Here is a 24,790-nt window from a genome sequence, read left to right on the forward strand (position 1 = left end):
CCAGTCACCGCAGAGATATGTGAGCGGTGCAATAGTATGTGTGCCTCGCATGTGTGCATCACATTGGAAGATGCAAGCATTGTTCCACATGACCCCATGCCATGCCTGCCAGTTACAGCCCTGGTGGTGACAGTTATGTGAAACTGCCAGAGAAGCAGTATAGCATGTGAAGATGTACATGTGTGCTCTACACCCCAGGCCGATGGCTGCAGGTCATGCATGCCACAGCATTGTGTTTGACCTGGACTGTCATAGCAGTCAGATACCACATGCCTGTACAATAACAGCAGGAGCATAGGCAACTGTTGCAGTGACACAGTAGGTCAATGTACAGTGTTCCTGTGTCCAAACCACTGCCAAATGTACACCATGGCTAGACACACCCAGAGGGCTATAACACCGGGGAGCCATTGCATGTCCCAGTACACGTAGTCTGTGTATTGCCATCACAGGGCAGTCACAATAACATGATGTATGAGAGATATATTGTACCAGGTGATGTGTCATGTGTGCGTATGTTGAGTTGCAGAGGTGTTCACCCATCCGCAACATCTCAGTGCATGATACCTTGTGTAACATGATGTGTGGAACTGCATTTTGATTCACAACAGAGTCATCCGTGACTGGTGTGTTGTGAATGTTGTAACCCATGAATCTGCGGGATATACACTGGTGATGTTGGCTGCCATGCTGGGGGCCACCAGTGGTGCCTACAGTGGTTATACAGACATATTGCATACGTTGTTCTTGCAGGAATGTCCATTGTTGTAGACGATGTGGTACTACGTGATGGTAGGTGTGTGATGTGAATGTTACACATCCAGACGTGACCGTCAGGTGCAGTCATGGTTGTCGACAGCATCACCCCCATCCACAGCTGTCAGCACCCTGTCCCCAGAATGGGTAACAGTAGCCCTCGTACTGTGTGACTAATGTGCAGATCGTAGAACACCTACTACTGGCTGACTAACAGTGTCAACTAGGAAGGGTATATGATGGCTGAAATACGCTGCTCTAATGTATAAATATGATATCCCAATGAATTACTATGATTCCCATCTAGTAAGCCATGGCTGGCATGTAAACCGTGTACAACAATGAATGTGTGACAGACCCTTCCAATGTGGAACCTTGATGAACATGCACCTGTTAGAACACCAAATGAGGTACGTTGCATGTAATGATGTACAACTGACAGCTATGGGCACAGCATGGATGCAGAAGCACATCTCCCACAGGCAGTACCACTGTACGTTGGTAGGGGAGCATTGCACGAGTACATGTGACAGTTGCTGTATTGCCACATGTACGACATATCCGTCATATAGGGGTAGCACTGGCACGTGATGGTTGGACATGCCTGTACATACGACCATGTCCCACAGGATATGTGTGTTAAGTGTGTACAACACCTGATGTACCTTGAGCAAGCTGCAAAGTGTATGACTGCCAGTGTACCTGTGTGACATGTTGTGCAATGGGTGCAAAGGTAATCAGTAGCACATTACACGTCCTACACAGGTGCATAGCTTGACCGTACAATACAAATAGGGTGTTGGATAATAGCAACCCACAAGCAGTGATGAGTAAGGGTGGCAATGAACTATCACCTTTCCGGGTAAGGTGTGCATGTCCATGACACATTAGCACCTGAGATGTTAGCAGTACAGCTGTACAGGGCGGCATGTATATTTGATTACAAATACCTTTGCGTGTTCCACCAGTGGCCTGTTGACAGACAGACATCAACACAATGTGCAGCATTGACATGTGCACAGCACATCACCACTGGCTACAGTAGAACAGGGTTAATGTGTTGACATGTGCACAGAACATCAGCGCCAGCTACAGTCGAACACGGTATGTGTTGAACACCACCGTCATTGTAGCCCATGCCACAGAGAGAAATGTTATGCATCTGTGTATGTACGGCTGGGAATGGACCTGACCTAGCAGTATAGCTGTGTCAGTGTTGCGAACAACATACTGAGTGGGCTGTGTGAGAGAGGTGTGTGTCATAAGTGTATGGTCTGATGGATGATACCAGCATTGCCACCGCTATGTGAACATCCCTGTCCCCATAAATGAATACCTAGACTGTGCCCAACACCATGGTCACTGTGGAAGGGATGGTGCTGTGCAGTGCACCTGCCGACATGGTGGTGACAGCAGGCACTGGATGTAGACATATGAGGTACCCATGTCAGGTCGGGGTACCATCCATGTGCACGGGATATCACCATGCGGGCATATACAGCACTGTGTTGAACAATAGTACAGCACATAGCACCTGTCAGGGGTAATGTTTATGCATAGATGTGCAATACCAGCATGCACAATACACACCCCCACCATGCAGCATGCTGCCTACCTTGCAGAAGGACATTGTCCACACCATGATGATGGACATGCGACATGTCCATATACCCACATAAATGACATATGGAATGGACAGCCACCATCCTAATACTGGTATTCCATAGGCTGGACACATCCCTGTGCCATATATGTGATATACCCTGCCATACCATGCAACCCTATCCATCAAGGCTGCATGTGTCATCACAGTCATACATGGTGCGATGGCCACATGGTACATGCACTATCAACTGACTGGATCAGTAATGTGGCACTGATGCACCCTGTGGTGTCACAATTGCTGTGTGACAGCGTGTACAATGTGCGTGCACATGCTATGTTTGCCCATCCCTGCAAATGTCATATGAATAGACATTGTCCCATGTGTATCACATGTGCAATACAGGTGAGCCGTGGCAGGATGTTCAACACCCGTACAGTGCTGAGTAGATGTATATGGCAAAACACATGCATGTACAGGTATCCATGTGTATGTGTGCAGTGTCACTGCTGACGTCCATAACGGTCGTGTCTGATGCTATGTGACATATACACAGCATCCAGGTGAACAGTAGTACTGTGGACACATCGGGCCAAGTGCAGATTGGTAAGAACACAGGTGCAGGCAAGTACACATGTCCACAGCAAGTTACCATCCACATGGAGTATGTACACTGTGATGAGTTGACACAGAGATATGATATCCACTGCATAACGGTGTGACAGGTGTGACAGCAACACGTCAGCTGTGTCAGTGTCATGATGCTTCTCAGAGATTACTGTGCAGATGTCGTACATGTCATAGCAATGTATGTTCAGCGGTATGCCAGTACATCAGTGTGAATGTGACCTGTCACCATCATTATGTCTTACAGATAATGCCACGTTCACGACTCCCAGCCTTCAGCCGCCAGGAGGATGATGTCATCATACCATTGCTCCATGACAACTATGACGTGCTGTTCAGCCATGTGCCACAGCATGCTCAGCAGCGGGATGACCTGTGGCAGGATATACGCAGGAGGGTGAATGACGTGGGTGGCAACAACCACACCTACCAGCAGGTACGCAGACACTGCACGGACCTGATACGGCATGCGAAACAGCGTGCCACTGCACTCGCCAGAGAACAAGGTGGAACAGGTGGTGGGCCACCAACACAGCCCCCACTCACACACACAGAGGAGCTACTGGCCAGTCTGGGGACACCCAGGGAACAGCATGCGGAAACACTAGCTGCCATCGTGGAGGTGGGTGTCTCCCAACCAATGAGCCTGGAGTTGCCTGGTAAGTCAGTCCTGCATATGAGTATGAGTATGATATCCACTGTAGTTGCAGGTGTCACTGTACATCATGTAAAGTAACAACACATGCCAGGTATATGGGCACACAAGCTGCATACTACAGTATGCTATGTTGTGTATGCAGACGTGTGCATACCATATGCTATCACACAGGTACATGTGTTCACATGCACAGTGCGAACTGTGGCTGTCATACAGTCATGGATAATGTTTATACTGTTGTGTTGCCGCTATACAGGTACCTCTGGCGTGTTGCACAGACATGGGTCTGTCGCAGGTGAGACTGTTGTCAGTGTCAGGCATGTTACAGTGTAGAGTTATTTGCCATGTGGCCAGGTATAACATGCACACCCGGGTTTTGTTCCAGTCACGTTATACAGGTTGCACCACCAGACACACACACATGCCACCCATGTGCAATAGAGACACCATTAGTATACACCGGCATGAAACCACCGTACCTGTCAATCTGATATGTGCGGTCAGCTATGCATACAACGGTGGAGGTGTTCTACAATGGATGCATATGTAGTATGCATTGGAACAACATTTGTGGTACGCACACAGTACCACACAGTGAGCAGTGATCTGGGCAGCACACAGGTGTCACCATTGCGACATATGCCCTGCATTGTGTGCACACATTGGGACACGCCACCCGACATGTCCCAAGCTTGTGGTGTTCTGTCCGCAATATTGTCACACCATCACATGACCTACACCCGACATAACACACATCCACACTGTTGTCTGCATAGCCCTGTGGATTGTGACACCTCTGACATGTATGGGTGTATGTCACATGGAACACCACAGACATGTGTACAAGATGCCCATCACACACAATTGTCCAACAACCGGTCACACATGGCCATGGGTGATAGCCTCAGGCATGTTGCCACACAGTACGTCTGATGTGGATAGACCCCGTTGCACATTGTCCACACATAGTGCAATCATAGCCATAGTGGACCACTTGTACATTTGATGTGTTACACCGGACAACAGGAATGCCTGTCTGCAGCCACCGGAGGTGTCACCGATGTCTACCATATACGATCTGTGGAAGAGCATGACTGTGTTGCAGTCATGGCAATGCAATGCATCCATGTTATGCATTGCACAGCAACATACATGCGTCATGTTGCCATGCAATGGCACAGTGCCTGTACTCCATACTGTATAGCTATGTACACGGCTCACACTAACCACACCTGCACATACACATTTGCTAAACATGCATTCTATCTGTAGGCTGTACACACAACACTGCACTGTGAGGCCCATTATGATGCTGTGCATGTGTCAGGACACCATTGTGTCAAACATGTATACATGTTACTGCACATGTCAGCGGATTACATGTCAAGGTAACGTCAGCCATGTGTACTGTTAACCTGTTTGTGGCCACATGGTGTATCATGGTAATGCATGCAAATTACCATGATTGTGTGTACTGCATGACTACTGATATGACACCTGTTTGATGTAGTGTGCACCCCAGGGTGGTATGCATACTAACACTATTAATGTCTGAGCTGCATTCCCTGTGCTGTAGTGCAGGAATGCTGCATGCCATCTGAAATATCACATGCATGGTGTGTCTGTGTGTGTCTGTGTGTGTCTGTGTGTGTGTGTCTGTGTGTAATGTACCTTACAGTATGTCTTTGCATTCACAGGTGGTGTAGGTGCGTTACCCTCCTGCGGTCCATCTGATGTTAGTGTCCCCACAGATACTAGTGGTGATGACCATATGCATGAGGTACAGGCAGGGTTATCAGGGGCGGAATCTGTGCCATTGGTTACCATCCCACCTATGTCCCCCTCTTCCCCGCACACGGTTCTGATGCCAACACATACCACATCACCATTGCCCATAGAGAAAGGACAGTCAGCGTCTGTTGACATTGAACAGGAATGTGTGGTGGCTGCAGAAGGTGTAACTACACAGTATGTTGCCAGTGTAATGACTGGTGATGTGCCACACAGGCATGTGGCTGGTGCTGCTCGTAGGAAGACCTCTGGCAGACATGCACCTGCAGCACAGGGCGCAGCAGCTGGTATCACCAGACGCATGTTCCAGACTGTAATGGCGGCACAGGCATGTGCAGAATGGCAGAACCAAGAAGGGCAGAGGCTGCAGAGGGCTGCAATCCATACCCTGAATGACAACATCCAGTCATTGGCAAATGCTCAACAGCAGATTGCTAATGTACTGGATAGGCGATTAGGTGAAATGGTTGGAATCCTCGACCGAGGCATGGCAATCCGCGAGCGTGAGCTGTCTGTGCTGGAACACCTGGTAGGGGTGAGGCATAGGACACGTGGGTGTAGGCCAGCAACACCACCTAGTGTAGGTTGACATGTGCATGCCACCTCTCATGCCCACTCACATAGTGCCGGTAGCAGTAGAAGTGCAGCTGGTGCTGCACTGTCCACACCAGGACACAGCAGGCCACATGGACATGGCCCTGGCTGGTCCCATCATGGACACGGTTCCAGTGGACATGTGTCATCGGACAGTAGCCACTCTGTACCTCCACTCGGTAGTGCCCGTGCAACCCCAGGCAGGCACAGGTCACGTGGCCATGGACGGACACAGTGAGCTGTACAACCTGCACTGTACAGTCTGGGGCTGTCAATTATACCCCGTGTAGGCATCACATATGGCTGAACTGTACACACATACCCACACACAGCAGACACAACTGTAGGGCTCCACCACATCCACATGCATTCTGCACAGACATGTCCAGTAAACCCACCGGCCCTTACACACACACATGATGTTATCCATTGGTGCAGCCTATGCCCCTGGCAAACATATCACCCTGTGCATATGATGAAGCCTCTGCCGCATCCCTGTCATCCACACCATCGGTGCAGGGTTATGCAAATATATTCTGATGCATAGGGTGGACAGGATAGTGAGAGGTGTATGTGATACCTGTGTATGCATAGCGTGGGATGTGTATGTTGCAGTGGTTGTGTATGAATACTGACAGATGTGTATGTGATACCTGTGTATGCATAGCGTGAGATGTGTATGTTGCAGTGGTTGTGTATGAATACTGACAGATGCGTATGTGATACCTGTGTAAGCATAGCATGGGATGTGTATGTTGCAGTGGTTGTGTATGAATACTGATAGATGCGTATATGATACCTGTGTATGCATAGCGTGGGATGTGTATGTTGCAGTGGTTGTGTATGAATACTGACAGATGCGTATGTGATACCTGTGTATGCATAGCGTGGGATGTGTATGTTGCAGTGGTTGTGTATGAATACTGACAGATGCGTATGTGATACCTGTGTATGCATAGCGTGGGATGTGTATGTTGCAGCGGTTGTGTATGAATACTGACAGATGCGTATGTGACATGGGATGTGTACTGTCAACATGCAGCAGACATACCATGTAGTGCAGGTGCAGCATGCATTGTGATGTGTTCACGGTATGTGTGACGGTTACATGTGTAGCACCATGTTGGTTCTGATACTCTGAATCCCTCCTATGGTGTACTCACATGTGCCTACAGGGAGCGCCGTTATCGGTCCCCCACGTGTAGCTGTGGATTACTCACAGGCACATCTGGCAATATCAGCATACTACATGTACCCGCAACCTGCCTGGACACCTACATGACACACATGTCCACATATATACTGCACCTGACGCATGTGGTTGGTGCCACAGGCTACAGTGGACACAGACGTCACATACATAGCAGGACACACTACAGGTATGGTGACATGGTGCAGGTGTCATACACAGGGTGATGGCCACTGACTTCAGGTGTCACCTGTCAGCTGTGGGGCATGCTGTGCAGCAGTAGGACCCTGTAACAGTACAGGAACATGGTCTCAATCGCAGGGTGTACACCACTATGATGCACACCCCATAGTGTGCAGATAGGGACACCTGCCTGTGTGGTCAGCACACTCACAATACTATGCACCCACACGCCATGTCACAGGGAGCGGACTTGCACAGGTAGACAGTATGGCTCACACCTATGGCATCGACAGGGTTGTGCAATGCAGCACCATTATGGGATAGTCACCATGTGTGGTACGTGTTCGTTCACAACAGTTTATTAGCATACACCCTCACACCAAGCAGCAGACATACAAACATGTAGACACACACACATGGTGGTGACCACACATGTGTACACAGAGAGGCAACGTGTTGCATGTACTGCACCATCCAAATGCATGCTCCCCACACTGAGGTATGTACAGATCTCTACTATGGTGTACAGGGATGTGTAGCACGTGGGACATATTCCCCCTGATATGTGGCATACATGGGCACACAGTCATGCACACATGTCAGTGCTGGGAATACTACACCCGTCATATGATACGTGTGCAGGCATGCAGCGGTATGTAGTGCATTATGTGTACCAACACTGTATCCGGCAGATGTGCTGATATATGCACTTGGGGGGTGGTAGGTGTTACAGTTGCCATGTGACATACAGTCGATAACACCTGAACGCTGGGTATGCATTATGTCAGCACTGTCATGTAACAGCGACATAGCATACTGTATGCACATGGCAGGGTAGGATGGTGTGTGACACAACTGTGAGCCACCACCTGCACACATGCATGCAGTCAGGTGTTTAAACACATTATGTACACACATACCTCCATACGTGCTGTTTCTATGCCACTGTATAATGGCCCCTATGATGGGTATGCATGTGGTAGGTTGTTGCAACTATGTTATGGACATCGGCCACTGCTCATGCATGGCTGCTCCATGCACAGTACATGTCACATGTGTCTCCTGTTGCCATGTGTGTATGCATTGCTACGTTTTGACATGTGTGTTGACATACATACAACATGGACTGTGGTATGGTATCACAGCTGTCACAGGTGAACAATACAAGGGTATGTGTCCCAGTCAACACTGCTACACCCTGTAGTGGGAGCATTCCACAGACATGGGTCCACCTTCCATTCGTGTGTGTAGCACTGCGTACGCCAGTGTTATGCATGTGGTACATCACAGGCTTTGTATGTGTCATGTGTGCAGTCCATGCACACATCCAGACAATCACATGTATGACATATCCAGATGTTTGTTCATTGTGGTACAGCAGCAGTCATGTGTCACAGCTGTGTCAGGGCCGTGGTATGTGTGGAGCTGACCTGTCCATGTATACTGATATGGGTGGACTACATCACACACGTGTGCATGCATGTTTCCCCTTTGCAACTGCTAAGTGTGTGAGCATGCCCAGTTTGCTGTTGTGTAGGTGGACACACAGTACATTCCACACTCTGCCCTTCCATGATTACACTCCATGTGTATGCCTTCTGTGTGTACACTCCGTCTGCATGCTGGACAGCCCTTCTGTGATTATACCCCGTGTGCATGCATGTTTCCCCTTTGCAACTGCTAAGTGTGTGAGCATGCCCAGTTTGCTGTTGTGTAGGTGGGCACACAGTACATTCCACACTCTGCCCTTCCATGATTACACTCCATGTGTATGCCTTCTGTGTGTACACTCCGTCTGCATGCTGGACGGCCCTTCTGTGATTATAGTGTGCATGCATGTTTCCCCTTTGCAACTGCTAAGTGTGTGAGCATGCCCAGTTTGCTGTTGTGTAGGTGGACACACAGTACATTCCACACTCTGCCCTTCCATGATTACACTCCATGTGTATGCCTTCTGTGTGTACACTCCGTCTGCATGCTGGACGGCCCTTCTGTGATTATACCCCGTGTGCATGCATGTTTCCCCTTTGCAACTGCTAAGTGTGTGAGCATGCCCAGTTTGCTGTTGTGTAGGTGGACACACAGTACATTCCACATTCTGCCCTTCCATGATTACACTCCATGTGTATGCCTTCTGTGTGTACACTCCGTCTGCATGCTGGATGGCCCTTCTGTGATTATACCCCTTGTGCATGCATGTTTCCCCTTTGCAACTGCTAAGTGTGTGAGCATGCCCAGTTTGCTGTTGTGTAGGTGGACACACAGTACATTCCACACACTGCCCTTCCATGATTACACTCCATGTGTATGCCTTCTGTGTGTACACTCCATCTGCATGCTGGACAGCCCTTCTGTGATTATACCCCGTGTGCATGCATGTTTCCCCTTTGCAACTGCTAAGTGTGTGAGCATGCCCAGTTTGCTGTTGTGTAGGTGGACACACAGTACATTCCACACTCTGCCCTTCCATGATTACACTCCATGTGTATGCCTTCTGTGTGTACACTCCGTCTGCATGATGGATGGCCCTTCTGTGATTATACCCCGTGTGCATGCATGTTTCCCCTTTGCAACTGCTAAGTGTGTGAGCATGCCCAGTTTGCTGTTGTGTAGGTGGACATACAGTACATTCCACACTCTGCCCTTCCATGATTACACTCCATGTGTATGCCTTCTGTGTGTACACTCCGCCTGCATGCTGGACGGCCCTTCTGTGATTATACCCCGTGTGCATGCATGTTTCCCCTTTGCAACTGCTAAGTGTGTGAGCATGCCCAGTTTGCTGTTGTGTAGGTGGACGCAGAGTACATTCCACACTCTGCCCTTCCATGATTACACTCCATGTGTATGCCTTCTGTGTGTACACTCCGTCTGCATGCTGGACGGCCCTTCTGTGATTATACCCCGTGTGCATGCATGTTTCCCCTTTGCAACTGCTAAGTGTGTGAGCATGCCCAGTTTGCTGTTGTGTAGGTGGACACACAGTACATTCCACACTCTGCCCTTCCATGATTACACTCCATGTGTATGCCTTCTGTGTGTACACTCCGTCTGCATGCTGGATGGCCCTTCTGTGATTATACCCCGTGTGCATGCATGTTTCCCCTTTGCAACTGCTAAGTGTGTGAGCATGCCCAGTTTGCTGTTGTGTAGGTGGACACACAGTACATTCCACACTCTGCCCTTCCATGATTACACTCCATGTGTATGCCTTCTGTGTGTACACTCCGTCTGCATGCTGGATGGCCCTTCTGTGATTATACCCCATGTGCATGCATGTTTCCCCTTTGCAACTGCTAAGTGTGTGAGCATGCCCAGTTTGCTGTTGTGTAGGTGGACACACAGTACATTCCACACTCTGCCCTTCCATGATTACACTCCATGTGTATGCCTTCTGTGTGTACACTCCGTCTGCATGCTGGACAGCCCTTCTGTGATTATACCCCGTGTGCATGCATGTTTCCCTTTGCAACTGCTAAGTGTGTGAGCATGCCCAGTTTGCTGTTGTGTAGGTGGACGCAGAGTACATTCCACACTCTGCCCTTCCATGATTACACTCCATGTGTATGCCTTCTGTGTGTACACTCCATCTGCATGCTGGACGGCCCTTCTGTGATTATACCCCGTGTGCATGCATGTTTCCCCTTTGCAACTGCTAAGTGTGTGAGCATGCCCAGTTTGCTGTTGTGTAGGTGGACACACAGTACATTCCACACTCTGCCCTTCCATGATTACACTCCATGTGTATGCCTTCTGTGTGTACACTCCGTCTGCATGCTGGACGGTGCGTAGCAAATGCTAAGTGTGTGAGCATGCCCAATAAGCAGTTGTGTAGATGGACACACAGTACATTGCACACTGCGCCCTTCTGTGATTATACTCCGTGTGCATGTATGTTTCCCCTTAGCAAACGCTAAGTGTGTGAGCATGCCCGGTTTGCTGTTGTGTAGGTGGACACACAGTACGTTCCACACTCTGACCTTTCATGATTACACTCCATGTGTATGCATGTTTGCACTTTGCAAAGGCTAAGTGTGTGAGCATGCCCAGTACGCCAGTCATGGACACACAGTACATTCGGCACCGACGTCTGATACTAGGCGTGTAGCCATGGCTATTCACATCCTGCATAGCCATGGTGGCCATCCAGGCGAATTATATGTAGTTGCTATGCCATAATGGATGCCTACATCAAACACACTGGTTGCTCTCTCAAAGGGTGTACTGTCTGTGGTGCAGCCCGTATCCATTTCGTGATGTAGTGCTCCGTAGATAGTTAGTATTCCCGAGTGCAGCACTGCCGTGTTACTGTACGTCCACCTTGGGATAGTAACATGCTGTGTGACTGCTCACTCTGTATTCATTCCCTATCGGCATCCTTGCCTTTGCGGATGATATCACCTACCTAGGAGTATGCCTCTGACAGTGCTGTGCTCAGTAATCTCAGCAGCGCATTCTGTAAATGCATCATGCTGTAGTGTGACCATGTAGGTAGGTGTAGGTTCAACTCCCGGCCCTTCCAAGTGCGTGTGTGTGTGTTTCCAGCTGCCTCTGGAGACAGTGATGCTTTTAGATGCCTCATAACACATACATTTGCTATTGGCGTCTATTCCTTTGCGGATGATGTCACCCACCTAGAAGTATGCCTCAGACAATGCCGTGTTCATTAATCTCGGTAGCGCATTCTGTAAATGCATCATGCTGTAGTGTGTTCATGTAGGTAGATGTAGGTTCAACTCCTGGCCCTTCCAAGTGCATGTGTGTGTTTTCAGCTGCCTCTGGAGACAGTGATGCTTTTAGACGCCTCACAACACATACATTTGCTATCGGCGTCTATTCCTTTGCGGATGATGTCACCCACCTAGAAGTATGCCTCTGACAGTGCTGTGCACAGTAATCTCGGTAGTGCGTTCTGTAAATGCATCATGCTGTAGTGTGTTCATGCACCTAGGTGTAGGTTCAACTCCCGGCCCTTCCAAGTGGGTGTGTGTGTGTTACCAGCTGCCTCCGGAGACAGTGATGCTTTTAGATGCCTCACAACACATACATTTGCTACCAGCGTCTATTCCTTTGCGGATAATGTCACCCACCTAGAAGTAAGCCTCTGACAGTGCTGTGCTCAGTAATCTCAGTAGCACATTCTGTAAATGCATCATACTGTAGTGTGTTCATGTAGGTAGGTGTCAGTTCAACTCCCGGCCCTTCCAAGTGTGTGTGTTTCCAGCTGCCTCTGGAGACAGTGATGCTTTTAGATGCCTCACAACACATACATTTGCTATCAGAGACTATTCCTTTGCAGATGATGTCGCCCACCTAGAAGTATGCCTCTGACAGTGCTGTGCTCAGTAATCCCGGTAGCACGTTCTGTAAATGCATCATGGTGTAGTGTGTTCATGTAGGTAGGCGTAAGTTCAACTCCCAGCCCTTCCAAGTGTGTGTGTGTTTCCAGCTGCCTCTGGAGACAGTGATGCTTTTAGACGCCTCACAACATATACATTTGCTATCAGCGTCTATTCCTTTGCTGATGATGTCATCCACCTAGAAGTATGCCGCTGACAGTGCTGTGCTCAGTAATCTCAGTAGCGCGTTTTGTAAATGCATCATGCTGTAGTGTGTTCATGTAGGTAGGTGTAGGTTCAACTCCCGGCCCTTCCAAGTGCGTGGGTGTGTTTCCAGCTGCCTCTGCAGACAATGATGCTTTTAGACGCCTCACAACACATACATTTGCTATCAGCGTCTATTCCTTTGCGGATGATGTCGCCCACCTAGAAGTATGCCTCTGACAGTGCTGTGCTCAGTAATCCTGGTAGCACGTTCTGTAAATGCATCATGCTGTAGTGTGTTCATGTAGGGTAGGTGTAAGTTCAATCCCGGCCCTTCCAAGTGCATGTGCATATGTGTGTGTGTGTTTCCAACTGCCTCTGGAGACAGTGATGCTTTTAGACGCTTCACAACACATACATTTGCTATCAGCGTCTATTCCTTTGTGGATGATGTCACCCACCTAGACGTATGCCTCTGACAGTGCTGTGTTCAGTAATCTGAGTAGCGCATTCTGTAATTGTGTCATACTGTCGTGCAATAGGGTAGGTAGGTGTAAGGTCAATTCCCATGCCTGCCAGATGTGTGTGTGTGTGTGTGTGCGTCTATGCTCCCAGTCACATGGGTTCGTAGGTTATGGTTTTTGGCACTTCGCAACACACATATATCCTGCTGACGTCTCTGTGTTTGCAGATGTTGAGATGCACCTAGTGGACTGCCTGTGTGTCTGCTGTGGTTAGCGACCTCCGTAGCGTGTTCTCTACGTGCGTCATGCTGTGGTGTGATAGGGTAGTGATGTGTAGGTTCCACTACCGGCCTTGCCACATGTGTCTGTCTGTATCTCTCTCGATGTATGTATATATACATATTTTATGCCCATAGCGCTGCTCTTGCATGGACAGCTGTCTGTCCCATGTATCGCATATTTGCACAGCTTACACATAGCAATGTGGTACGATGCAAATCCGAACATTGTCCATGCAACGTCCGTGTTCTGGGAGGTGTTACACACCCTTACAGACATCCGCTGTATATCTTGGCAGACAGCTATCCTTGCTATACTGCCACTGTACTCATACACGCCATAGACTTTGTGTATCATTGCCTGTTTATGATGTGTGTATGTCTATCTGAGCTGTGTGCATGGTTGTGTGTATGTCCCACTATAATCATCTGTGCAGGTGTCACCAATATAGGTAATTCATGTAGACTGCTGTTTAATTTGCATTTCAGCACATACCTGCGGACAGTACTGCAGTTCCTACTGCAGCACATTTCATCATCTTGCAGTGGATAATAATGTTTCCACACACATGTATCTGTTTCTGTTCATAACACTCCACCTCAAGGAGCGTATATCTGGACAAGGCCTTATGTGATAGTGGGACACTCAGGGCCAGTAATGACATGTTGCTCTTAGAAACATTGCTAGTGAGCACAGTGATATGTTATGCATGAGTATGGCATTTCTGTCTGATTTGGTGTCTTCATCACATGTTTGTCGTTGTTTCCTGTCGTCAGTTATCATGAGGGTGCCAGACTGTTACTGTTACGTGGAACACAGCAAACATATGAGGCATACCTCTACACAGTCTGCGTACATCTGTACAGTTGCAGAGTATGTGTCTGATACAACATACCTACTGACTAACTACAATACACACACAGTGTATGGTGGCATGACAGCCCACGTGGCATTACTTTGTATTTGCACGACACACCCACACAGACAGCTGTATTCCTCACACAGGTCTACATCTGCTTATCCACACTAATTGTTCTTTCATGTACCATATGTGTGCGTTGTATTTGCACTTTCCGTCAGTGGCAGGGCTCACGTACGACTATGGGGGTCTGGTAATTGTTATGTTGACACTTCATGACACCCTGGGGGCCACTTTACCTTTGTGTCTAATTACCTTCCACATTGACCTTCGCAGGGCATACGTTGTCATTCACATTTTCCAGGGTATGACTTATACATGTTTGCCCATTTGTCCTGCTGTCTTTCTTCTCACCTGTCCGCCTAATATCACCAGTTCAGTACATGTATTTCGGACAGGTTAGCTCCTTCATACCCTTGACCTGTTGTCATTATGTGTACACGCTCTGATGTTTGGCCTTTGCCCTTGTTACATTTCACATAGTGACGTGCCTTTCTAGCTGATTGCTGTCTAGGCATTACGGACTGTGCGGTAGGTGATAGTGACCGCTATTTCCATTGCGTAATTAGTGACACTCATAACATCCGTATTCATGGCTACACCAGTATTCGCACAACGGTCTGAGTTTGTATGGGGTATTTATAATGTAGTCCCTATCTGTATTTCCTGTACTATGCCTTACTGCAGCTGTGTTATTCTGACAGTTTTCCAGTTATGGGTACCATCTTGGTCGTACGCATGTCCATCCATGGGAATCACCTACAGGACACTAATATAGGGCTGTACATATTTCCAACTTGCTTTCCGCACTATCCAGTGGATGCTTTGCACCATTACTGAGAATAAAGGCATGTGCTATACCCACATCCCTCCCACGGGCAGGCCTACGAAATCTCTGCCAAACAACACCTAAGCCCATTTCTGCATACCCAGGTTCCCATGCCTTCAACCCTCTATGGTACACATTACACATGGTTAATGTGTGCGGTACTGCGATGTGGACGCACTTTTATGCACTCCCCACTCTAGGGATATCTGTGCATACGTCCTGCATTTCATGGACACATGTGTCATCACCCTTGCACCTGCTTTTGGTGCATATACAGCTGATTCGTATATGCGGCTGTCACTTCCTTTGTGTCAATCGTTGCAGGTACTGCGAATGGATAACTTTTTGGTGTCCTACAATGGACACCAATATGCATGTTTAAAGTGTAGAACTTGCTGGACTGTCACTTTCTGGCCAATGATTTTGACTGCTGCTGTATACTCCCCATTCGTGGATGTCTGTTTGACTACACATATTAGCTATTACTTGGCATATTTATATCCATGTGTCATATATACGGGACATAGGTCTGTAGTGTGTACATATATACATGTAAACTCCTCGTTTCATACCTTGCTTTGTTAATGTCTGTGGATTACCTGTGTACACACATCTATAACCATACCATACCTTCCCACTGTACAGCTACTGGCAGAGTGTACGGATGGTTGACCCTTTATCTTAGGTGTGTTTTACATTGACCGGTGTCTATCTGGCAGTTTGCTGGCATTTCATTTGAGACTTACAGTGGCACCTTCTGACAAGCAGTTCAGGTTATGGATGCATACCCTTCGTCAATCCCTGCTACTAACACACCCGTTATTCTATCCACTTTCAATGTTTGTTTTAGCACATATCTTGTGTTTCTCACTATTTGTACCAGTACTTTGCATGGCATTGTCCGGTTCCATACTTTCAGAGGCTGACAGTTTTGAGACATGTATAACTGACGTGGGGGAAACAGCATTAATTTACTCTGCTGTGAGCGGATCACACACGCACAGGCGCACTTGCATTTCCTTATTGTGGGTTACGCGCAGGCGCACATGCATATCCGTATTCTGGGTTACATATGTTAACTGTGTCTTTGTGCTTACGTGGCCTGTATTAGTTGTGACAGTACCAGTAACATATCTCTGATCCGGTTAATGGACGTATGCGAAACACACTTTCACCTTTACATATGTAACTGTCTTTGCGGCACAGACGCATTAGTTACATGTTCACATTTATATGTTCTATACTCGTAATTCAAACGGGACTGCATTCACGTTGGCCGGTTGCTGTGACCACTACACGTTTGGTGTTCTGTCTCATTTATATGCATACCCATGGTACATAGCTACATTAACATATCCCTCGCACTCACTTACGTCACAGGCATCCATTCTCCTGCTGGGAAAAGTGTGGTACTACATGTTACACATTCCCTATTCCCTAATGCTCTTGACCCAGGATGCATATGGCGTAACTGCAGGGATATTCAGAACACAAAGGCTTATAGTCCCAACGCATACAGGTCTTTAATTGTCAGGGTGTTCCTGTGGTGCTCTGGGATTGGTCTTGTCCGCCTAGTGTACAGCACTGCCCTGACCGTGTATGAATGTCAGACGAGGCACATGGGCATGGTTTGTCCATGTTTATTATACCATGACCCCCCATTATTCCATACCGTGCGTGCTGATTGGCCAGCGTGCCCGTTGTAAATCGAGTTATACTAATGGAAGACGGTCCGGTCGCCCGGACCTTTTTCCATTAGTATAACTTCAGATTTAAAACCTGTCTCGCTATGTTAGGTGGGTTTAACATAGCGAGACAGCTTTAAATAAGCAACGGAGATGTCTGTTGCTTACTTTAAAGCTGTCTCGCTATGCTAAACACATTTAACATAGCGAGACAGGTTTTAAAAGAAAGCAACGGGGAAATCAAGCTCTCCATTTCTTTTTTGTGGTGTTTTGCTATGTTAACTGGGTTTAACATAGCAAGACAGTTTTAAAATTAGCAACGGACATCTCCGTTGCTTATTTTAAAGCTGTCTTGCTATGTTAAACCCATGTAACATAGCGAAACACTACAACTAAGCGACGGAGATCTTGCTTTCTGCCGTTGCTTTTGCCCACAGCTGTGATGTACTGCGCAGGCGCACAGTACATCAGCACTGCCGCGGATGCCAGACATCTGCGGAAAGGCAGCAGACAGGCATTATACTATGCCATTATGTAAGGGAATTAATAGTTTATGTTCTTACATGATGTCATGGTATGATAGCAATAACCCACTTCTGGGTGTAGGTGATGTTGTATTTACCCACGGTTGGCTTTGTTTGGTCCCGAGGGTGACACCGTGGGTATATCCAGCATTACCCACACCCAGGCGTGGGTTATTGCTATAATATTCAATCTGTGTTTACAGACACGGGTGTTTGGACAACCGACAATAGCTTATGCTGTTGGCATACAATGATGTGGGTGGTGCTGTTGGCATACAATGATGTGGGTGGTGCTGGTTATCATACATATTCCATGTTGTGCGTTGTTCCCATTCACAATTGTCTATTCCCTGTAGTCATTCATACGTGGATAGTTATGTAGCACATGACTGAACTATGTATTACCTGCAGGTATGCTGTGTTACAGTGAACATATGTGACGGTTGGTTACAGTGTATATGTGTACATACCTCTGTGATACTGGGGACTACCACACATCCTTCACAGCATTTCATGCGTATGTACATACTATTATTCGGTGGCCTGTAGAAGCTTGTGAGAGCACTGATTACATGTGTCCCTATTTGTGCACGCATCGTGTTAGTCTTTGTCCAGCTTTTGTTGCTGTCATGGGTTGGACGGTGGTGTTGGTGTGTCATTGGGTTGTATTTATACTGCCGATACTTCAGTGGGGGGTAGGGTTAGCACTTGTTCCTCTTTGCAGGGGAGGCCCCATTATGGACATTTGTGTCCTGCATCAACACTTGACACGTGCCATATGTCCTGTGATATTAACACAGTAGTGTATTTCCTACCTTCATTACTACTTGCATGTTACAGGCATTTTGTATCTGGTACACATGACTATTATATTGGATAGCTTAAGCTATTCACATGCTATGCAATAACCTTTCATTCTGGCATATACGTTTTATTCTATCCTTTGCATTGGCCGTGGGTGTTTTACCATGCAAATCCACACATATCTACGAGTGATGTCCCACCTTGACAGTCTGTACATGTGGCAACCCTGCTGGGGTGGCCTGCTTGGTGGACAGCTGTTCCACCCTGTGTATTATGTTTGGCATGTCTGCATAGCTACTCATCAGTACCATGGCTACACATACTGCTTTGTCCGGATGTGTACAGTTATGGACACCGTGGCATGTGAACACCTATGGGGTTTCGACATGTCAGTAACCACACGCAGGATGTACACATTCTGCCGACACATTCACATGCAGCCATTCAGATTTCAGCACCTGGAATGGGATGTTGACATATGTGGGGTACATATTTGCAAGCCTGTCACTGCCTAGGACAATACTTCCTACTACATATGGGGTATACCCGCTCTGTGTAGGTGTGCAGCTGCGCATGGCTGCTAGCTGGATTAGGTGGACATTTGGACATGGGTGCGGGTTACGTGCTATGAAGGGGTTGTTGTGTATTACATTTGCATGCATGGGTTCTGCTTCTGGATATTCCGATTCGGCATTGCCACCCTATGTGTATGTGACAGTTATGCTGCTGTGTATAGCACATTTTACTATACATATGTTTGTGTGTGTTTGGGATATCTAGTTTCTTTATGGTTGTTATATGGCCACGACTGCCCGGCTGTGTACTATCACTACCACTGTGGGACTGCTGGTGACCATGCCCATGGGGCTGGTCGTGTGTATTTGCGGCGCGCTGACATGATGCAGTACAACTCCACTGGGTATGACTGCTGACAGTGCAATACGTAATGGACACAGTATTCTAAGTATCATGTGTTCCATGAATGGGAACATTTTGTATGTCGTGCATTTATGTTTTGGTTCTCCATTTTGTGTGGACGGGTACTATGTAGCATACTTTGCATACGTTTCATTATCCACGGACACTGGTAGGTGCGGTTACTATTGCAGGTGGCCTGTAAGAGTCAGCACTTTAGGTTGCTCATCGCCTGCCGACTTGGCCACGCCTCCGAGCGCAACCTAGTTAGGCTCCCTGGACTCGCGCACGTGCCCTATGCACGTGGTTGTGGTTGCAGTGCACACTCATTACTATGCATGTGGCGCTGCTACGCCATTTGTACGCTGCATGGCCGGCGCAAGCCTTACACCAGCCTTGCGCCGAGCTTCATGAATCCGGGGGATTATGTTGTTGTACAAAGGTTTTAATACATTTAATTACAGTCATGTTACTGTCACATTGGAATTTTTCCTTATTTTCTAATGGATTTAAATTTATAACTAATCTCCCTTTTAATTTAGATGATTGTATTATTCAACTCAAAACAATTTACTAGAAAACTAAACTTAGGAACTATATTTAACAATCATAAATTGAATACATTTTTTAATGATGCTAAGAATAATTTTAAAAGGAAAAGTGCTTATAATCACCCCATGCATCTGGTTTTACAAGCCATTGAGAGCTCTTGTATTAATGACTATAACAATTTAAAGGCTAATGATAGGTTTAAGAACTACAATTTGACCAAGTCAGAGAAGTTGTTGTTTGACACCCTCAGGAAAGACAAGTCCATCAGAATCATGATGCCAGACAAGGGTGGTGGTCTTGTTATTATAGATTCCATAGATTATTCAGCTGCTGTGTTAAATATCTTACAGGATCCTTCCACTTATCTGCAGGTGTCTTGTAATGATATCAGTATTGTATACTGTAAAATTGATTTGTTTTTGCACGATTTGCTTTTGGGAGGGAGAATTTTGGAAGATAGTTTTCATTTTTTTTGAAGGTAAAGAAACCACTGATTCCCATTGTATTTCATATACCTAAAGTTCACAAAGGTGTTCATAATTTAAAATTCAGGCCTATTGTGGCTGCCAGTGGTTCAGTTACACACTCCCTTGCAACCATTACTGATGGATAACTTAAACCATTACTCTTATTTAAAACCCTCCTTCTTAAGGATTCCTAGGACTTTTCTGGGGAGATTAACCCCGGATATATGGTCCACTAAGGTGGGTTTTCTAATTATTGATGTTGTAGATCTTACTTCCATCCCTAGGGATGAGGGTTTAGATTTATTTTTTTGAGAGCTTAATTACTTGTCCTTTTATTGCAGCTCATGACATACAACTTATAAGAGATATGATGGAAATAGTTGTAGATGACAACTTTATTTCAAAGGGGAATTTTATAAACAGATTAAGGGTGTCACTATGAGGGCAGTGTGTGCCCCATTTGTTTCTAATTTTTTTTAAACATCTTTATTGAATTATCACTTCTGATACAGGCAGCTTTACATGTATACAAAAGTAATCAAACTGTAAAATTAACATTAACAAACATTATACTTCACATATATTGCTATATGTCATATATCCTAAGCAACTTTACATAAATTATTCCATTCATGCCCCTTTTTTTAAACAAGAAACATCTTTATTAAACCATCACTTATGACATAAGCAATCATACATTTATATAAATGAAAACAAACCACACTGACACAATCCTAGTTACGAGCATTTTACATCACAAACCATGCTAACACACTCCCAGTTGCAAACATTATACATCATTTATAATCTATGCAATAATTTTCAGTTAAACATTACATAGTTCATTTAAGTCCTGCCTTTTTTAAAACATAATTCCTCCCCTGTATGTATTGTTCTCACAATTCCCATTTTTCCCTATGTAGTTTGCTCCTACCCTTTTCTAAAGATCACAATTCCAGTTGTTTTATCTCTGTTACTATATTCACTACTTCTAATGTAGTCTTATTAGCATGGAAAAAATCTGTCATATTTGTGTCTAAGTTTTAGAAGTACTGCAAACTCTAGTTAAGATTTTTAGATGACATTTTTATTTTGTGGGAAGGGTCAGGTGGTATGCTTAATGAATTTATTGACTTTATAAGTTATAGTACATCGTATTTTAAATTCTCATGGAATTTTAGCAATTAATCAATTAATTAGTGGATACACTGCCACTTTAAAACAGAGTTTGTATAATAAAGTATTTTATGGGGACAGCTAGTTCTGATGAAGTTCTGGTTCACAGAATGAAATCACTTAACTTTTCTTATTAAACATTTTTTATGATGGAAGTACTTGACTGAGAGTTTTTAACATATTTTGCATCTGGTTGATGGTCTTGCACTTATGATGTTAGTGGTGTTCTTTGTCATTAATTTTTGGATTACCTATATTTGGTCAAATAACCACATTTCAGTTTGTACTTTCCGAAATATAAGTTGTGAAAACTGTAACTGAAAAACATTAAAAAAACAGAAACACTTTTTTTTTGCAGTGGGCAAGCCACTTTCACTTCTCCTTGAGAGGGTGTTGTCCCCTCCATACAACCCTAAATTATCCATACCAACTACACAGTTACACTACAGAAAATGGCAAAAACCTCACAAAAGTGCACTGTTGTCTCATACAGCATAACACATTGTAGTTAAGTGAACCACAACATTAACATTTTGAAATAAGGACAATCATGGAAGACTCTCCTCACAGAAGGACAAAGTGGGAGTATGCGCTAGTTGTTTACTTAAAGATAATATTATGAATTACTTGTCCTACAGTAAGTACTGTGTTGTAAAATATGTACACATAGATATTTTTCTGTTTGCACTTGCTGTTTTTAGTATTTTGTTTATGTCATTACTTTCTGGATTCATGTAACATTTGGTAAAATCCATTGCATCTACTTGGTGAAATTTTTTAAATGAAGAAGCACAAAATAAGAGAACCAGAGTTTTCATAAATCCCACCCAAGCCACCCTTACCATTACCAATGAATGCTTAGTGTCCTGTTACAAAGAACACACATTGCAAACCATTTACAAAACCTGCCTGTGCAACGCTGTGTACACTGCATTAGAATAAAAACAATGTCAGAAGACAGATTACTTTAGTCTTATTTCTCATTCAAACAAATAACTAATGATAAACTGAATAAAGTATGCTTCTGCTTTTAAAAGAGGATTTTAATACAACAAATATCTCATCAATGTCAAACATTCTTTATGATTTTAAAGAAAATACATCTCACCTGTTTGGTAGACGGAATTGATGAAGAAAATGTGGAGTTACACAGGGAAAGTCCAGCTTTTATAGTGTCTGTTTCCAAGGCATTGTAAAATGATTGTACAAAACTTTCATTTAATTATTCATTGGTAGGGTGTGGCATCTTTTTGACATTTGGTTTATATGAGAATTTAATCATCCTTCAGTACTTAGGAAATATGATGCACACTTTAGGAAAACATCTTCAAAAAAATGTTTGTTATTTATTTTTATTTATTTATTTATTTATGTATTTATATTTGTTGACTGGGAGTGTCCGACTGGACGTAGGTCCATTTTCAGCAGAGGCCCGGGGAGAAAAGCTCCACAGTTAAAATAAACAGACAGTAGTTACATTAGATTACATAGCGATTAACAATTTAACATAGCAATTACTTACAACATATTTACAGATGAAGAACATAGTACATCAGTAGACAACTAGAATCTTTATCTGTGAAGTACATAACAGACATTAACAAATGTTACAATAAGAAGTTCCTGCTGTATAATAAGTACTAGGCTTATGAGCATCTGAGCTTGCTATAATCAAGGTAGATATTACAGCAAAGGAAACTCTTGAACCAAATGCTCCTAAGAAACATGCTGTAGGGCTGTAAATAAAACAGTAAATGCTTTACTGATCATGTAGCCCAGGCCGGTATGACCCTGACCTTGAGCAGCATTTTACCCTCACCTAGAATGATGCCATAGTATAAAGACAAAATGATCGATTTTAACAATTGGCTAAAATTTTGGTGTAATTCAAAGGGGAGCCAGTGTCTGTCAGCCTGGGATGACATGCTCGACAAGCCACGTTGCTTTGCTAGGGACGGCTTGCACCTGTCACCCCTGGGCTTTCGGATATTGGCAAAGGCTCTTGCCACCCCCATAGTGCCTTTTTTAGGCAAGGCTCAAAAGTCAAACCCACCTCCATAGACAGCATAAGGAACAAGAAACTAAGGGTAATGCTGCTAAACACCAGAAGTCTTAACCTCAAAATGCATGCACTCGAAGCTCTCCTCAGTATGGAGAACATTGATATCTGTGCAGTGACAGAAACCTGGTTCAAGGCTTCAGAGAGCACCACAGCACTACCAGGTTATACCTCATATCATGCTTTTCGGCCCCAAAACCCGGACCGAACCACAAAAGGAGGGGGAGATTCCATATTTATCAAGGATATCCACACCTCCAGGTTAGTGGCATTGCACGAAGTATCGGAGACCATCCATGTGCAACTGATAGCGGGCAAGACTGCTTTACAGTTTATAGCATCCTACAGACCACCCTCTCAAAGTCAGGAATCCCACTCAGCTTTCCTGAAAACATTGGAGAACATGAAGATCTCTCCGAACACCATTATATTGGGCAACTTCAACTACCCAAACATAGACTGGGAGCATTACTCAAGCCCCAGCACCATAGATCAAAGGTTCCTGAAATTTATAAACTCAAATGATATGGAACAACTAGTCACTGCTCCCACAAGAGGGGAAAATATCCTAGACCTGATCATTACCAACATGGGGACTCTATGCTCAATACCAGAAGTATATCCTTCATTGGTAAGATCAGACCATAAATTAATTTCACTGGATATCCACATTCCGACCCCACCCCCAGCCCAGAAAACCACAGTGAGAAACTTCTCAAAAGCGAACTTCACACTTCTCAAAACCGAAGTGGAATCCTTCAAGGCCCCAGAGCCAGTAGAAACTACGGCCCAAACAGCAGAATCCTATATAAACACATTCTATGGACATCTCCAGGAATGCATGGATCATGCTATCCCAAACAAAATCAAGACCCAATCATCCAAAGGCAGGCATCCAGTCTGGTGGACCCCAGCCATAAATAAACTGTACAACAGAAGGAGGAAGCTACTACATGGTAGAGCAAAATCTCTAAAAGGGAAGGCATCTCTGATCAGTACTAGCAAAAAATTACGATCCCTCATAAAATCCTCCAAGGCCAGCTTCGAGAGAAAAATTGCACAGGACACTAAAGACAATCATAAGGCTTTTTTCAGTTATATTAGGAACCTGGGATGCAACTCCCAAACTTGTTCTGAGTTGATTCTAAATGACAAAAAATACACTGAACCCAC

The 24,790-nt window shown here is 45.4% G+C and overlaps 1 protein-coding gene across 1 annotated transcript in view; it reads right to left on the minus strand.

Annotated features, from left to right (window-relative positions):
- Positions 1-22,833, minus strand: part of LOC122802518 (lysozyme g-like) — a 229,263-nt gene extending 206,430 nt beyond the window's left edge. The window contains exon 1 of the mRNA XM_044072171.1: positions 22,667-22,833. The gene's annotated coding sequence lies outside the window, so the exon portion shown is untranslated. The remainder of the gene's footprint in view (positions 1-22,666) is intronic.
- Positions 22,834-24,790: the final 1,957 nt, after the last annotated feature.

Source organism: Protopterus annectens, chromosome 5.part0, assembly GCF_019279795.1.
Source record: "Protopterus annectens isolate FY-2018-M chromosome 5.part0, PAN1.0, whole genome shotgun sequence".
In the NCBI taxonomy this organism is placed as follows: domain Eukaryota; kingdom Metazoa; phylum Chordata; order Ceratodontiformes; family Protopteridae; genus Protopterus; species Protopterus annectens.